This window comes from Anser anser (genome assembly GCF_964211835.1).
Source record: "Anser anser genome assembly, chromosome: 1".
In the NCBI taxonomy this organism is placed as follows: Eukaryota; Metazoa; Chordata; class Aves; order Anseriformes; family Anatidae; genus Anser; species Anser anser.
The window spans coordinates 163,733,158-163,750,658 of record NC_139720.1 but is presented as its reverse complement, the minus strand read 5'-3'; positions in this window follow the sequence as shown (position 1 = coordinate 163,750,658).

The window sequence follows — 17,501 nt, the reverse complement described above, 5'->3', positions numbered from 1 at the left end:
TGTATGTAGGATAGGGTAAGCACTTGATACTTCTCACAAATAGCATCCCAGCCTCCAACAACCTGCATCTGAAAAACTTGTGAAAATAATCTTTCTAAGTATTTAGTACCTCTTGATGGATTTCTTTTGCTCAGGCTTGTCCATCATCTCTTGAATGTCTGTTAAGCTTTTTAAACCCATCAGCGTGCTGTGGCAAGAAGTTATGCAATTGAAGCATGTGTTTTATAAAGAGCCACCTCCTTATGTTCATTCTGTATCTACCATCTGCTAGTTTCATTCAATGTTTCCTGATCTGTACTTCTGAAGAGACAGTAAACTACTGTCTTCCTCATGTCATTCAGAGTTTCAAAGATGTCCATTTTTTTCTTCCATTATTCATCTCTCTTATGTAATTTTTTTCACAAATCCTTGATCATCCTTGCTGATCTTCTGTCAACTTTCTCAAAACCATATATATATATATATATATATGATATATATATATATATATGTATTTGAACTATGGGAAGAGGGAAAACACCAGGTCTGGTAACAACAATGTAAACTTGGTTAAACACAAATGTGTATAGTGGCATAACAACGTTCTGTAAGTCCTAATCTTTTCTTTTATTCCATTTGGTATTTCTGAGAAATCTCCTCCAGATCATTCATTCCAGCAATAAGCATTTACACTAGCACAGCAGATAAGAGTGTAGTAACAGCAGATAAAAGTGGAGTATCTCCCTGGTGTGCCAGAGAGAAGGGCACCAGGGGGATGCCCCCCAGAGTGTAATGGAGCCTCTGCCCTGTCACTGTCGGGCAGAGGGAGGGGACGAAAAGACGAGGATGGTTGGAAGCATGTTCAGTGTTGCAGGCAACTCCACTCCCTACTTACCTTGCTTCCCCAGGTGCCCCTCCATAATAGGTTTGAGGCTGTGGATCTTGAAGGAGAGGTAGGTGAGGATGTGGTGGAAGGCCTGCCTATGAGGTCACATAGGAAGAGGCAGTCGACACCACACCTCAAGACTGCCTCCGATAAGAAAGAAAGAAGGTAATTGCAGTAGGAGATTCCCTTGTGAGGGGAACAAAGGGCCCGATATACCGAGTTGACCCTCATCACAGGAAAGTCTGCAGTCTACCTGGAGCCCAAATCAGGGATATCACCAGGACACTCCCCAGCCTGGTGCACTGGACAGGCTACTACCCACTATTGATCTTCCAGACAGGTGGGGAGGAAGCTGCATCCCATAGTCTGAGGGGAATGAAGAAAGACTTCAAGACCTTGGGACAGTTGGTGAAAGAGTCTGGGGCGCAAGTTATTTTCTCTTCCTTCCTTCCTTCCTTCCGTTCTTGGGTGATGATGTGGGATGGAATAGAAGGATCCAGTCCATAAATGCTTGGCTACGAGACTGGTGCTACAGGCAGGGCTTTGGGTTCTTCGATAATGGCTGGTTTTATAAGACACCAGGCCTGACAGTAATACATGGGAAAGGTATAATAAGGGGCAAAAGGGTATCTTGGACAGGAATTAGCAGGACTCATTTGCAAAGCTTTAAACTAGTTTCAAAGGTGGATGGGGTTGTAGCTGGGCTTGCACCGGTGGGGCAACGCTCTAGCATTGATGAAGACTGGGAGGCCTTCCACCCGCCTAGGGTGAAATTGGCATACTCAGCTTGCTTCCTGAAGGGCCTGTACACCAATGCACACAGCATGGGGAATAAGCAGGAGGAGTTAGAAATCCATGTTCGGTCAGGAGATTATGATCTAGTGGCAATTACAGAGACGTGGTGGGACAGCTCACATGACTGGAATGTGGTTGTGGATGGTTATGTCCTTCTCAGGAAAGACAGGACGGCAAGGTGAGGTGGCAGAGTTGCTCTTTATGTGAGAGAGCAACTGCAATGTATTGAGTACCATCCAGGGGTGGATGAGGAGTGAGTGGAGAGTCTGTGGGTGAGAATTAAGGGGCAGGCTGGCATGGGTGATACTGTTGTGGCTATCTATTACAGACCACCAAATCAGGATGAGGAAGTTGACGAGGCCTTCTGGACTTCAGTAGGGCCAACTTTGGCCTTTTCAAGCAATTGCTAGGGGAAATCCCATGGAACAGGTTACTTGAAGGTAAAGAGGCCCAAGGTAGTTGGTTAGCATTCAAGGAGTGCTTCTTCCAAGCTCAAGATCAGAGCATCCCAACAGGTAGTAAGTCAAGAAAGAGAGCCAGGAGACCTGCATTGTTAAACAGGAAACTGCAGGGCAAACTCAAGTGGAAGAGGAGTGTTTACAGATCATGGAAGGAGGGGCTGGCCACTTGGGAGGAATATAAGACTGTTGTCAGAGGATGTAAGAAAGCATCTAGGCAACTCCCCTCACAGTGAAGTGCGCTCTCATATTCAGCTGGAACTTCCTGTGCTTCAGTTTGTGCCCGTTGCTTCTCGTCCTGTTGCTGGGCACAATTAGAGGGAGTCTGGTTCCATCCCATCTTCTTGACACCCTCCTTTCAGTTATTTATATACATTGATGAGGTGTCCCCTCTCTCTTTTACAGGTTAAACAGGCCCAGATCTCCCAGCCTGTCCTTGTACAACAGGTGCTCCAGTCCCCTAATCATCTTAGCAGCCCTACCCTGGACTCACTCCAGTAGTTCTATGTCCCTCTTGTACTGGGGAGCCCAGAATTGAACACAATACTCCAGGTGTGTCATCCATATCAGTAAAGTTTCTGCTCAGAAATCCAGAAAACATTAACTAGGATTGAATACCTTCTTTGAAACATACTTATAAAGTCTTTTAACAGAACAGAGTCCTCTAAAAAAGTATAATCAACTTGGTGGAAATACGAATTTATGAACTGGAGGGTAACACTGTAATCCAATCAATTTTTACAGGATTTTTACATTTTACAACAGAAGGCTAAAGTTTTACCAAAACACTCTGGGTTTTGTCCTTCATGTTATTGCACACTTTCTGTGCAAGTCTTAAAACAAACAAACAAACAAAGAAGAAAACATAAGCTCTCTGGACCATGGTTTCTGCATCTGCAACAAAAGATAATAGCTTCCTAAAAAGAGTATTACTCAACAACAGGGTTTTTTTGGTTGGTTGGTTGGTTGGCTGGTCTGGATTTATTTATTAATTTATTTTTTAGAGCCTTTGATGAAAGAACTAGGCAATAGAAATAGGCAGTAGCAAAGAACAATTATTTCAATTATTATTACCTAACCCTCACCAAAAGATCACAACTGCTTTCATAGCAAAAATTGTCTCAAGATTTTATATGTTTGTGCATCACATTTGCATTATACATCAGTATAAAGCTGAATCCGATCTTAATATTTTTTTTACTTAGGAAATGTATGTGACAGCTTCGCAATACAACTTCTGTCACTTTAATTATTTCAAAATGATGTGATCTATCAATAGACAGGATATCTTGTAATCTTGTATAGTTCTCTCTTCTACCAGATGTTTTGATTTATATGATATTACTTATAATTAAAAGTGCAATTCTGAATTATAAAAATATTAAGCAAGAATAAAAGCAACAGACTGGAACATTTTATGATTGAGAAAACAATTTGAGCTTTCAGAAAGCTTAAGTATGTCTAACACAATGTCAAAGGATGAAGTAGTCAGTTAATGAAATGTCAAATTAAGAATACTTATTTCATGTTGTTCTGTATTGGTTCCTGTGTATTGAAGGTGGGGTTTGTTTGTTTTGCTTTGTTTTATGGTTATTCACTCGAAAGCAACCAACTGCTATTTTGCTCAGAAATAGCTAGTGCTTCAGAAAAATGTTTGAGTTTGGAAACAAACATCCTTAGATTTCTAATTGAGTAATTATGCTATGGGGATCTAAAAATGTTTCTGGAACCATTCTGGAGGCTGCCATTTTGAAATTAACCTTTTAAGAGTGTCTCATATACCACAGATATTAAAACAAAACAAAACAAAATAAAACAAAACCAGACCTACACTTGCTTTTAGTGTTCACCAGAGCACCTCAAATATATTGCAGTCACATAAGTACACAGGAGACATTCTCAGTTGCAAAAGACTGGTAACATATTCCCATATAAAAAAAAAATAAAAATAAAAAATAAAAAAAAGTTGGAGGGTTTATATATTTTTAAAAATCTTTGCTTGATTAAAAGATAAAACACTATTGGGTAAAAAACAAAGCAAAAGTTCATAAATATGCATCTAAGGAAAACTGGTTTAGATTTAGTGTTCAGTTTGGTCAGTGTGTGAGGCCTACGCAGTAAGAAAAATTCCATTCATGTCCCCTGCATAATGCCTATCTGCTAAGCCTTACTGCACTTCTAGTAAGAAAGACCCTCCCACATGTCATATTGCATATTGACTTTGACTCATCTAGCTCCATTTCACAGCTTTGTAAAAGGTCTTCTCGTTGTCACTACCATGGTATACTGATCACTACCAATTCATACTGATCTAATTTCATGTTTATGCTATTACAAACTGAAATACTGTGGAAAAACAGAAGGAAGAATTCCAGGGACTTCTAGGAAGAAAAAAAAAAAAAAAGAAAAAAGAAGAACCAAAAAGAACCAGAACAACAACAACAAAACTAGCATAGGAGGAGATTGGCAACACCACTTTGCTTTCAACAGTTGCCAGCTGGCTACCTCTTTCTGAGGCTACATCCTGTGATCTCAACAGAGGTGTGTCAAATGATCTTCAGGGTGGCTTTTTCATGACTTCTGAGGTCAGTCCCAATATATCATTTTAGTATTATAAAGGGTGCTTCATTCTCAACATGAGGTATTGTCAAAAATAAGCCCCCCTCTAGTTATAAGATGTGAAAGGTCACCTTCATCCCCTTGCTTTCTTTTTCTTTTTCTTTCCCTCCTTCTTCTTTGACCCTAAAGATAAGCTCTTCTTCCCAGCCCCACCTTCATTTTCCAGACCTGTAGCAAGGTTTATCCTCCCCTACGAGATTTTCTCAGCTTCTAAGAAATTCAGCACATCTCCACACCAGAGACCAGAAACCTAGAGAAATGAATGAAACAGGCATTCCCCACAACAATTTGCATTTGTAGCCCAGAAATTTATTCCCTAGGGTTCCCTTTATCCAGCTGACATTCTTTTTTTGAAATGTCAGGATACAAGGTGGTATGCATGGTCTGAATAAATACGACAATATGAGATTGAACCTTTGTCTAACATTTTACATATATTATTTTACCCTCTGTTATTCTCCCTGTTTATTGTTATTATAGAGGGCAAAATAATTTATATAAAGTCTTAAACAAATATATTTGTTGTTGTTTATGTATTTAACAGCATTTATAGGCAAACCATCCAGAGGGAAAAAAGGGCCATCAAGGACATGGAAAATGTCAGTCATGGCAATGGGTGTGTCATGGACACATATTCAAGCTCAAGGTTTTGCATGACTTTGAGGACTGTTCTGTAGTAATAGTACATGTATCAAATCTGCTAAAATAATCCACAATAGTCTTAAATGTGGTAATGGCACTATGTGTGCAGTGCTCACCAAAGAATATAACAGGGTAAGTTTAGCACACCCCAGGTATGCTGTATGGGAATGACATTGCAGTGGTAGTAGAAAGTATTCTGGTACCTAGCTGAAGGTGTAGAACAACAGAATCCAGTAATGGTTAGGAACACAATTCAGTGGGACTTTCCTGAACCGGGAGCTGCACAGGATCATGCACTCAAGGATTAAAATCTCTTGTGACAAGTGACACGGAAGCTGGTGGATGAATAGCAGTAGCAGTGCATGACAAAATATCAAGTCATCCATTATTCTGGAATGACTATTTGCACATCCATTACTTTAGGAGAAGCAGCCTCCCACTGTGGCCATCTTTATCAGATGGCTACCATCAGCCTCTGGACTATGTTGTTTATCATCACGTTCTATCTTAATGCTATTTATATCTGATAGTGTTAGTCCTCAATATGCTTACAGCTGTATTGTTGCATTTTGTTAACAGCGCAAAGAGCAGAAAGCCTGCATTCAGGGTTCTCTCTAACCCCTGAAGTGGACTAGATCAGATTACAGAGTGGTCCAGGTGCCCTCATGGCAGACCAGGTTGCAACCCTATGTACTGTGGGTGTTTGTAGCCAGTATCCTAAACAGTGATTCCCTGGGGGAAATCAAATGGTGGATGGCTGCAGCATGTCATAGATGCCTTAATCATTGTAATGATAAGGGCCCATTCATTTGCTTTTCATTTGCATCTGCATAACCTTTCACCTAAGTTGCAGTGGCTGTATTTTTATTAAGCTATTGTGGCATTATTTTTTCCCTTATTACTTTTGTGCATACTTATTAGTACCTATCTAATAAAAAAATGAGTTAAGCCTATCGAGTTATTTCTCAGCAAACAATATTCTGTTGATTTTTAGAAGATGGCAGTAGTTTTTTATTTTTTACTAAAATGAATTGAAAAATAAAACATATGAAAATATGAAAATGATCTGAACAAATAGTGAATTTTGTTCTCTGTTGTTCTTGAATTGTGTTCTATTTTTTTTTCCTTCTTTTTAATGTGTGTATCCTTTAATATTTCTCTCAGCTACTTTTAAAATAATCCTACACCCTTTCTCAAGTCAGTTTCAGGATCATGACAGGGCAGGACAGGACAGGACAGGACAGGACCGGACCGGACAAGACAGGAGCAACATAACTGGGAGCAACATAACATTCTTTTTTGTCCAAACTAGGCTGGAAATCTGAAAATTAAATAGTTTTAAAAGAGTATTTGCTGCCCAGATACAATAATATAAAATATTCCTAAATAGTACCATGTAATAATGTGTTATTGTACCATTTTAATGAATGTCATTCCTGTTTGAAGAATATAAATGCAAACTTCCATATTTACATTAGAAATTACCAGTCTTTATTGTATGATCATAATTAAATAACTTCACTTATGTATGGATGTACACTTAAGTGTACAAGGATGTCAACTTTATCCTAGAAAATCCATATATGACTCTAGTAGGCTAATGGTTTCAATACATTATATTTTGACAGTTGGAAAAAAATCTGGTTTTACTGGCTCTCAGTTCATAATACATCAAATATTAAAGAATGCTAAAAGGAAAGTACTTCTGACTACATATTAATTTACAGAACAATGACACTTCTTTCTGAAGCTATGAAACATACAGTGTCTTATCACATAATATGCTGTGAGAAAGAAAAACAGTTAATCAAGAATTTCAAAATCATATTTTCCTCCAAAAGTATGCATTCAAGTAAATTCAATGAATTGAATATTTGACTTATGGCATTATAGCATTAAAAAAGACAGAAATGTTACAAAGAAACTTTGAAACTGTGCTCACTTGTTTTTTTAAACTCATCTGAAAAGCTTACAGGCATTTAATATTACAGCTGAATTTCTCATCCATCTTTAGATCTTGTGTGGGTGGACTGAAAAAAAAAAAAAAGTGATTAGCTGCTCTATTCTTCCTGACTTTAAAACTGTGAATTTCTTTTTACTTATTTCTCAATACGTTTTTTATGACTAACACCCAAGGACAGATTCTATTGATTAGTATTTTGTCCTTTAGGTGTTGTAAGAAAGTGTACATTACCAGAACTTTTGAAACTTCTACAGATAAATGAGCACAATAAAAATACTGCATTTCCACATCTACTTTTTTATTGATATTAGTGAAAAACAATAGTTTATTTGAAGATTTAACATAGGGTAAAGCTTATAAAAATGGTGTTATGGAGTCATGAAGTATTAAAGTTGAAGATTAAAAAAAAAAAAACAAAACATACACACACAAATGAACAAACAAACAAACAAACCGCTAACCTAAGTTAATATCCACAGAGGAAAAAACACAACACCGTGAAACAATCTCTGCTTTGTAGCAAACCAGATTAGATGATCTAATGTTTTCTTTTGACCTTAAGTCTATGATACTATGGTATTTCCCATCTTGTCACAGGATAGAATTATTTTCATGAGAGAAGCAGTATGATCAGTAAGAGACTAGGGATCAGACAAAGAAGAAAAATCTGGGAGGGACAACCATAATGAGGGTTGGGGAATCAAGAATTATACATTAGAGATGACAAGACATAAAGCAGAGAAGGTGTGAATTTGTAGCCCAGGAAAGTAAATGGCAAGAAAGCAAAAGGAGACATTAGAAAGTTTAGCTGTGTTAAATATTCTAAATGCAAGCTGTTTGGGAGTTCTACTTTCCTCTTCTCTCTTTCATAAGCTAAGTTTCCTTTCACAACTCTGTATGTATTGCTGCTTACTGCTTCATTGTGCATACCATGGTGTGAGTCTACAAAAGGTTTTCCTCTGCTGTATATAACCTAGAATGTGCAAATTAATTGATTAGTCTTCCTGTCTTATGTATTCACCAGCCAGCTCTGTAAAGAAGAGCCTGTTTCTTGTGAATTCCATCTGCTCTGCTGGCTGGCAGCTCTGCAATGTGGCAGAAATCCAAGACATGGAAATGTTTCCAAAAGTCAGAAGAACACGCAGCTTTTGTAAACCTGTCTGGGAGGTCATGACAGGTCTCTGACAATGAAAATCAAAGGCTTTCTGGAGAATACGGTCACTTTAGCCCTTAGCTATTCAATGAGCCTATTGTGATAAAGATCATACTGTTTCATGTTTAGTATTTATAACATGGCAACTATGGTATCAATACTCATTTCTCATCAGTAAATGGTAACTGTATCTGGTAACTGTCTGTATCCATGTGTTCTGGCAAAGCACGTGATAGACTTCTGTGAGAGACAAGCATTTTCTAGCCCACTGTGAAGCAAGTTGTTAACAGAAAGACCCCTAAGATTCACTAAAGATTTCGGGAGCAGAAGTCTGAGCTGAAGCTGAATACCAGTATAAAAAGGATATTCTAGGCTGCTGGCGTAATCAGCCTTCTTCACAGAACAATGGATTTTATACTGAAACTCGTTCAGAGAAATAAATTGGCAATTTATGGCAAAATGGCACATTATGCAAAGCCAAATCCCTAAATTAATGTGAAACTATTTTTTTATCCTTTTTTTTTTCCTTCTCTTATCTGAGCCTTGATACTTCTTTTTATTTCACAATTTATTTTTCTTGACTCTAAATATTTTTGTGTGCATTTTTTCTATGTTTTTTATTTCTTCATTTTTAACCCTATATGCCTTATGACCAAAGTCTTCTCAAAACAACCACATGAAGGCTGGTATGGAAGATTTAGAATCAACACATTTTTAACATAAAATTTTTTTCTATTTTGTAACTTATGAAACCACAAATGGTTTTACTCTTGTTCTCCAAAGTAAACCCTCTACCTCACAATATGAAGTTTTACCCCAGTCTTAGCTTTGACTCAGGAATAGGAAAAATGCCAAAGATTCCACGAAATCTAGTTTAAGGAAGATTTTATTTATAATTAATGAGGTAAGAAGTAAGGATTACAGTGACAAGTGATACAAACACCTAAATCAGAGTTAGAAAAGTTGTGAATAGAAAGCCAATAATAGTAAGGGTCAATTTAGATCTTCACTAATTATTAAACATTATGTACAATTTTATTTTATTTTTTAGTATGAAAGATTGAAATAACATATATAACTTCTCACTTAAGGAAGCACATTCTTAAAATTTATCTACTGTACTGTACAATAATATACTAAGTTCCATAAACAAAGGAATTAACATGCTAGTTCTGATGTTTCTGCAAAATACTTGGACATACAGGAAATACACGTTAATGCAAAATAATCAGAAGAGTACAATATGGTTCGCTTAATTCAGTCATGGAATCATTAGGGACTCAGAACCACAAAAGACAATATAATCTATCCACATAAGAAGCTAGAGGTGAGACAGAGGGCGGGAGGTGTAGAGAGATGCACGGAATTTCAGGGACAATCCCATCCACCTATTTTAGGGGCTAATCTTACCCCACTGAATATATAAGATATATAATTGTGTCTGTGTGCAATGCCCTCTGCTGAACTGATGGTGTAAGGGAACAGTCAGAAATCTTGGATGCTCCCATGCTTTTAGGCTCCTGTCTATACAGGAGCAGATGAAATCAGTCATTACCATTTCAAAATCATAGTTTGTAATTGTGGAACTTATTTCAGAAACAGCAAGTCCTGTTGTTTAAGCTAATAGCATCTTGGATGTGTTTGAGCAATTCATTTTGGAAGGACAGACGCTGGAAGACAGGAAGGTATGGTACCCCCTTTACAGTTTTGTGAGCTAGCTAGCTAGATTTATACAAAAGGTCACTGTCACCTATCATTGGAGTTCATGTATGTATACATACACATTCATGTATGTAAACATACACTTAATTTCTTGTAAAGGAAGGAGTGGGACATGGGCACTTCTCTCCCTTTTTCCCTTAAGTAAACATTTTTGTGCATGTAGATGTCACACACAATAAATTGTCATCTACATGTTTAGATAGTCTTGGATTGGTCTGCTTTATAGTGTTTAGTGGGTTCTATGCCTAACTAGCTATGCCCAATATGACTAATATTATTTTTCTTTTTAATAACAAATGCCAGTCATTCAAAGCAGAGCTTTTCTATAACCTTTAGACCAAAAGATACTGTTAGGCACAGAGAAGCATCTGTCACCCATTGGTTCTGCCTGTATTAAAATCGTTGTTTGATCCTCATCCTTGTACAATAGGACACACACCATAAGTATATTCCAGAACAGAAACAAGTAGCTTAAAAATGCAAATAAATATTTGAACCTTACATCAGTTGCCTTCTGTTCCCCTGTCTGTCAAAAGTCAGCATATTTGCCAAGCTCGTTGTGCAGTTTGGCTCTCTTGATGCTAATAAAAATGCAAATCCTCTACAGAAATCTAAAGATGTTGGCATATTTCAGTAATTGCAGTAATCTCACGCTTGCTATTTTATGCTTTCACCACTTGACCAATAGCCTTGTGTATTCAGTCTAAGTTTTCTGGAACCTTTTGATGATGCAATAGAGATAGGAAGAAGAATTGTTTTCTCCACCAGGGAAAAGAAATGTATAATCATGTTAACTAAACTTGCCTGTTTCTTTTGGTGGAAATACTCATGAAATATATCAGCGCAACTTGTATCGCATGTGTGTTTGCAGCAACAAAGATAATTGTTGCATCTCTGTGACTCACACTGAGCACTCACTTTTTCAACCTGGCAGAATAATACCTCTATTGCTACAGAAATACATGCAGACATCCTGTGAAGAAAATCATTCGTTCAATGATCTTCCAATGACTCAATCAGGCATTTTTGGGGGGGTCTGCTTGAGAGCAGATTCTTTTTCTAAAGTCAGCATTATTAGAATATGTGTCTCTCTTGGAACTCCCATTCCCTCAGCTTTATATGGCTCCCTTACAGAACAGTAGGTGCATCCCTTCTAAATATTCAGAAATATTAGATGGTGGAGAAAAAGGTAGAAGAAGGTGCACATTCAGCTCCGTTTGTGACATACAGCTTAGATGAAACTGAAGTGTGCATCTAAAATAAGGGGATCAGATCTTCCAGGTCTCCCATGATACAGTTTTTCATTCCTTCTTCCTTTTTCTGTAGAGATGGATGCTTTCTTCCCTTTCCCTGAGACAAAATTAAATATGCCATTGTCACTCCAGAAAGATTCTCAAAGGTGTCTCTATAAACTTCTCCGCAGACCTGACAAAACCTCCCCAGTTAAACTATCCTAGTAATTCATTATTTCTTCCATCAAAATGTATTTTCAGGTTCTATGTTGAAATAGTCTATTTCCTTTCTTTCCTCCCACACAACTGAATGCACTAGAATCTAATAACCCTTCCACGGCCCACCCTTGGTATTTTTTTTATCCAGAACAATTTGCATCTCTTTGATTTGTAATCTTCATAAATAAATGCTGCTTTTGTTTGTTTGTTTATTTTCCACTGTTCAGGATTTTCTTAACCATTTTCTGCTTTTGTCAAAGATAGGGGTTATATGAGAAATTAAGCCAAGAAACTATATAGACATTAAATCTGATCTGATGTATTTTTTTATGTCATTGGTCATTGATTATGATCATTGCTGGACTCTTTTGAATTTTTTTTTTAATTAAACTTAATGTAATCAGTTGCAGAACTGCGAGTATTTAAGTGGGCCTATCATTCCAAATACCTACAACTTACGTTAATAATTTAACCTTTTTTTCCCACAATTTTATTTTTTATTTAATTTATCTTGACCTAAAATCAAAGAAAGAATATCAGAATTATCAGAGTACTATAGAATAAATCTGAGTACTTTGCTAACCCTTTGACTATTCTGGTGAATATGGTGTTTTTTGGTTTTTTTTTGTTCCCACCAGGTTCTGTTATAGCATATTGGATTATAGCTTCTCTACTCTGTATCAGCTGAACACTAATGTGTCCCAAATTGATTATAATATATATATATACATATATATATATTGCTATTACAGCAGTTTTGGTGTGATTTGAAACAGTTGATTGTAGTGATGAGAAATGATTTGAGAAAAAAAAAAAAAAGGAGATATAACATACCCCCTGAAAGTAACTGTCTAAGAAGCTTTTAAAAAGTTACTGCCTGTTTATGAAAAAAAAATTATGGAACAAAAAAACACTTTCTGTGTGTAAGTCTTGCAAGTAATGGTAAAGAATGTGTTCTTAGCACAGTATTTACAAGTACAGAGGTCACCACTCTGAGGCACAGGTCTCTCTTCTGTTAGTGAATGACAGCCCCTGGTGGAGCAATCTAAGACAAAACAATATTTGTAAAACTGAAAAACAAGAATCTCTTAGAATAATAAAGCACTGACATAAGATGGAAAATCAGACAGAAAAGTTCAGTCCTTAAAGCAAAATGAATATGTAATGCAAACCAGATGGACTCTCTTCAAGTGTAGGTAATCAAAAAATAAATAAATAAATAAATAAATAAATAAATATAAGCCTTTGTATTCTTACAATGCTGAAAAATGTATATACACTAGCTAATATATATTAATATACTAATACACTAATTAATATATATTAATATATAATAATTAATATATTAAGAATATATTGTGAATATAGATATAGTCATATCTATAAGACTGGGTTTAGGCAATATGACAGAGTAATTATTTTTACTTGTTACACCACATATCTTGCCATCTGTGAATATAGGTTATAAATAGACTGTGACACAAACATTTTCTTTCTAAGTCTTCCTAAATTCTTTACCACAGTAGTCACTACTTTTTTGCTAGCACAACTGGAAACTGCCTTTTTTTTTTTTTTAAGGTTTAAAAGTGACCTTTGTTAAGATACAGTACACCTAAATTATTTTGTGATTATTTTGTGTAATTTTTAACACATTATTAACACATTATTTAACACTTTTTTGTGTAATTACTTTTGTGTAATTATCATCTAAGCATGCATTTAGAAAAAAATAGTTAATAAACACTATATGTGATGAAAGTAGAACAGATATTCTGTGTTAGCAATAGTCCACCAAAATGCATTTTAAAATATACATCATTACAATTTGTGTTAAGGATGTAAATTTATTATTATTATTATTATTATTGTTGTTGTTGTTGTTGTTATTGTTATTATTATATCCTTATTTTTATTTTTATTTAATAAAGGACACATAAGTATACGTGATTTCATTTCTATTTTCTTTTTATATTACTTTCATTTCTACTAATATTATAAGTCATAGATATTCTGTTTTTCTTTAAAAACAACTAAACCTAAAGATGAATGTCTTTTCAAAATTGTTTGACAAAGACAATACAGAAGGATTCATATGACACCACCCCCCCCTTTTTTTTTTTTTTTCTTTCATTTCCAGTGAGGAAGACTATGTTGGAGCTGGCAATTCCTGGCCTCTTTTCTTACCAATAAAGAGAAATAGGCACTCTTGTGGTTAAGTACATCTTGTCACACAGCTATAAAGAACATAGAGTCTCAATTAATTTGCTTCCGTGTGGCATGTGGGTACCTTTAATATACATTGCAGTCTCCAGAACATCTGCCTAAGATTGGTTGATATGATTGGTTGATATGACTCAGAGATATACCCTTTTGAAGAAGCAGAGGGGAAGCTGGAAGAACTAGCTAAGTGTCCCTCAAGAGGTTTAAACAGCAAACCGAGTCCAGGACCATGTAGTACCTACAATGTTTTACACTAAGTCAGATGAGTCATATCCTGTTACAGATTCAGTTGTACTTCATAAAGATACTTCATTCTCGCTGCAGAATGGAGGTTTTTATTATTGTTGTTTTAACTGTTTTTTTGACTAGTTTCCTTCAGGCTGCTTGCTAGACTATAGATTACTTAAAATTACACTAAATGGTACAGAGCAGAGAAGGTAAGGAGCAAGTGAGTTTTACAACTGCTTTTACAGTCACTCTATTCTTCTTTTTCTTTTCCTGTTTGACATGCATGTGCAAGGTAAAAGGGATCATATGTGAATACATGTTTCTGAGTGCATAAGCATGTCGTATGTGGCCCAGTTCACAGAACAATACTCTACATTTAACAATAAATAATTCCAAACAGAGGAACAAATGTCTCAGAGGAAGAAATGTCTCACTTTGTCTTCCCGTCAAAGACGTAATGTTATATTTTTATATTGGCTGTATTTGGGGATGCAAGTGAGAGACATGCAAAGATCTGTAAAGTAAATGGCTAGTAATCATATTCAGTGAAAGCAAATAGTATGGTCTTGCAAATGAAAATGGAGAAGTCCTCTAAAGAAATACGAAATGGAGGACTTTTGTACTGACTATTAGATTTTAACTGCAGAATTTTTGTGTTGCTACAGCATTTAACATCAACAAATTTTCTATTATCACTATTTATCTGACACATTGATCTGTGTTTGTCATGGAAATTTTTTTATGTTTTAATAAAATGTGCAGTTTTCTTAACTTTTTCATAATATTGATTTATTAGCTGTGTGCTCTATTATATCATGAAAATTTCACTTCAAAAATAGAATAAAAATTGCTCTTCATTGTTTATTTTCTATTTCTGTGTACTTTGCATAATTGAGAAGTAATGTGAATGCACGTATACTACTTTAGACTGACAAAAATATATGATGAGTAGAAGGAAAAAGACTTATTTTTGGTAGTCATTACTTAGATGTGTTCATTATGGATAGGTGTGAATACAGAAGACATCAAAGCCTGTCATAGAAAATGCAGTTATTGTCAAGTCTGGAAGTTGCTTATTCTTCACAGTACTCTAAAAGTGCTGCTTGCAACTTATTTGAAAGGGTGAATGCATTAAAACAAAAACATGACAGGAGAAGTTTGGAAATGAAAAGTGCTAAGAGCTGGCATATCTACTTGGCAAAAGCAAAACCAGAAAATTAGTTAGAAATTGGCATGTTTGGAGTGTTAAGGCTAGAGAAAACTACCCTTACAGATCTTTCACTCATGTCTTCTGACGATGACTAAGCACTGCAGAGGTGGCTGTATAATAGTAGTAGGAGTGGAAGGGTTTTGAATGCTAAAGCAAATACAGATTGAAATGCCACATAGAAAACTCAAAGATGTCTCTGTCTTTTGCCTTTAGGTAGATATCTATGTGGAAAAGTTCACTTATTATTTATGAAGTACATTGTTGAGTTACAAATCCACCTCTGCATAAGGAGACCTGTAGACTTTCATAGAATTGCAGGAGTATACTGGGTCCAAGTTTTCCACGTGTTAGTTTTTGCTAATGATAACTAAAGCACATATAATTGCCTCAGAGTATCATTCTTGTTGAGAGGTAGATGAGCCACAGTCATGCGTCCTCCACCCTCATCTTGTAGAATAGCGAAAGGATCAATAAGAAATTCATGGGAGTTTCTATTATGATCAAATTTAATGCGTTCAGGCTAAAGAGAAGGTTCTTTGTCTACCTTTCTTCCATTTCATGCAAGTATAAGAACTCATTACATCTCGTGTCTGAATTAGAGATTTGGGGTTAAAAAGTATAAGGAAACTAAACACTCTGTTTCTTCTCTCCTGCTCCAAAACTCTTCTCTTTCAGCTAATACCTGCTAATGCCTGCTATTTACTATGTTGCTATTCTGAACATGTCGTTTTGTTTGATCTGGTTCTTGCCACAGATATTAATGACCAAAAATTTTCAGAAAGAAAAATTCACAATGACCCTGCTATTGAAAGGAAGCAGTGCAAGCACAGCATAGGTCTCTTTTAATAGTACATGCATTAACAGCAAACATGGATCATTATGGTTGGAGGAAAAAGGTAAATAAAGTAGGTCATTTAAATGAAAACTGATCACCTCCTAATTCTTTGGGCCTTTTAGAGAATGTTAGCTTATATGTCAGCATGCAGGAAGTATTGGAAATATATCTTAGAAGGTATATTCCAGTTTATACAGGTATATATAGGTATCCATATTTTATAAATAAATAAAATAAAATAAAATAAAATAAAATAAAATAAATAAAATAAAATAAAATAAAATAAAATAAAATAAAATAAAATAAAATAAAATAAAATAAAATAAAATAATAAAAAAGTGCCATGACACCACTGAACAGATTTTCAGCTATTGGAAATTAAAGTCAGTGGATCTTGCTGATGTGAATCCTCAGATAATTGGGCATAGTTAACAACTTGTTCACTACATTCAACCTTCTTTTAATTTTACCTGAAGCATTGAAATTTTATAATGAATTGTAGATGTATATGTCTGTTTCATTAGAATAAAAAAGCAGTATGCAGCCTGTGCACAAAAAGGACAGAATCTGTCTACTCCAACTATTATAAAGGTCACACTAACCAATTACAGCTGAAGACTTACTTCATCAGTAAGTCTTGGCCCACTTCTTAAATATGCATAAACTCTATTTTAAATACCTGTAGTATTAAACTATATGACTTGTGTCCTTTTTGTATTTTCTAGGTAAACATAGATATATATATGTAATGCACTGAAATAAATATGTTAATAAAAAAGACCAACATTGCCAGCTTCCATATATGCCTTCAGTCATCTGCCACCAGCATTGTCCCTTTTCCTCTTCATCACAGATTAAAATGAGCTACCCACCAAGACGACAACAATGTATTTAAGTCTAGAGTTATCTATGATAAGCTTTTCTTACAGGATGGGTGTGAGATCTTCCGCATCTACCTGTGTCTGAATCACCAACAGAAAGCACTGGGCGTGCCAGAACAGACCTGTCCAAGAAGATGAATATGTAGGCTGAAGGAATGAGGTGTTTTTTTTCCCCAAGTTTATTGGAGGTTGTTTGTGTAATAATGCAGATGAGACAGGCAAAGTGTATGCAAGAAGGATTTGCAGTGTCTGGCTGCAGTTGGAAAGTGAACAGCTGGGGAATTCAGGATTCTCCACTGGGACATGCAGGGAGACCTGTAGGGAGGGGCCTGCTAGCTTGCAGGTTTTAGGGACTTCCCTGACAAATGGTCTGTGATTCATTGCTCCCATGTCTCTTCTCCCATAGCATCTTTATCTGTTTTACTCTGTACTCTTTTGTTCCTCTTCTTGTCTCCTCCT